The sequence below is a fragment of the Alligator sinensis genome, unplaced genomic scaffold (genome assembly GCF_000455745.1).
Source record: "Alligator sinensis unplaced genomic scaffold, ASM45574v1 scaffold137_1, whole genome shotgun sequence".
NCBI classification, from domain to species: Eukaryota; Metazoa; Chordata; order Crocodylia; family Alligatoridae; genus Alligator; species Alligator sinensis.
In genome coordinates this window covers 653,025-654,594 of record NW_005842545.1, presented here as the reverse complement: position 1 = coordinate 654,594, position 1,570 = coordinate 653,025, and positions in this window count along the sequence as shown.

The following is a 1,570-nucleotide window of genomic DNA, read 5'->3' as shown; positions in this document are numbered from 1 at the left end:
CCCTCTTATACAGGGTGTATCCCCCTATACCTTGTGGCGGGCCAGTAGGGGGCACTCTTGCACTGAGCCACCTGCCTCAGTGCTCCTGACTAAAAATCTAGCCTCGGGTGCCTCCCCTGGGGTGCCTACGTCTGGCTGACCCCCTCCCAGGAGCACACCTGCAAGCCTGGGGTAACCATTGCTACCACCTGGGATCTGGTCTTTGTCCGGGCTCTGTGCCCACCGGGGTATGCAGACCTTGTAGACCTTGAGGGTGCTTAACCCACCATGAGATCTTGGGGTGCTTCCTTAGCCGGAAGCATAGAAAGTAGTGTGGAAATAAGTTTAACCAGGCCTCTTACTTGACTAAGAAGAGAGAGAAAGAGAAGAGAAAAAGATGCTGATGCTATGTGTTTTATAATGTTCTAAGATAAGGAAAAACCTTCATGCCTTGTTTTGTCTGTGTGCAGATGTTAACCTCCTCCTTTCCGCCGAACCAGAAGCTGACAACTGTTCCCAAAACATAGTGTTTTTTTCTAAATAAGTAAACTGCTTGCATGTGACAAACGAATGATCAACATCTTTCTGTTTCTCTCAAGGTTGCTTTGTCTGAACCCTGCATCTTTTCTCGCTGTCTAAAGTATAAATACGCTTGTAAATTTGTAGAGGTCGGAGTTCCTTTGAGAACTCTCCCTGTGATCACTTATATAGCTTTAAATAAACCTAGATGGCTCTGCTAATTCTAATACAACCACAACGCGAAGTTTGATTTCTTCCACAGTAGCTTCCCTTAATCAGCCAAGCAAAGGGAGCAAAAAGGCATGCCCAATCCTTCTCAAACATTTACGGTCAGGCTTGCTATGATACATATCTTTATTAATTGGAGAGGGAGGGCACAGGGAAGGAATACAAACCAAAACGAATTTTGAAACAAAACAGCCTTGAGCAAAACAGTATAAGGGGCTCGTTGGCCTGTTCAGTATGCGTCTAGAACGCTTAGGTCTAAGTTACTGGCTCCTGTTCAGATCAGTTACTCACAGCAACATCCAGACGATTCTGGAGATACGCAGCTTGATTCAGTGACCAAAAGATGTCTCTATGTCCTAAGATGGAGGGACCCTATTTATAACCTTTCTGACCTCACCACCTGGACCCAACCAGGTATTTTCTGAGCATCACTGATGCTGACCAGTGAGTTTGAGTAACATTAGCCCTCACCTTGAGGAGGGACCACTATCTTAGGACTGCCCTCCCAGGTCAAAGGTGGGAAGTTTAATAATAGCCTGGCCAGGGAGAGGGAATCTCCCTTTCCCTAGGGCAGGGGTAGGCAACATTTTTTGTCCGGAGTGCTGAAAAACACCATAATGCCTATCTCGGAAGGTGCCAGAGTGCCGGCAAGGCAGAAAAACAAAATGAGGGCATGGGGTACATGGCAGGATGCCTTGCTTGTGCCCCTTGCCCCCCACACAAAGCCCCTGCCCCTCAGCTCTGCTCATACCCCTGCTGCCCCTTGCCCCCCAGCCCAGGCTCTGTGGCCATCAGCAGCTACCCAGAACCTGAACCAGCTGCAGCCAGGAGGCTGCAAACAGAT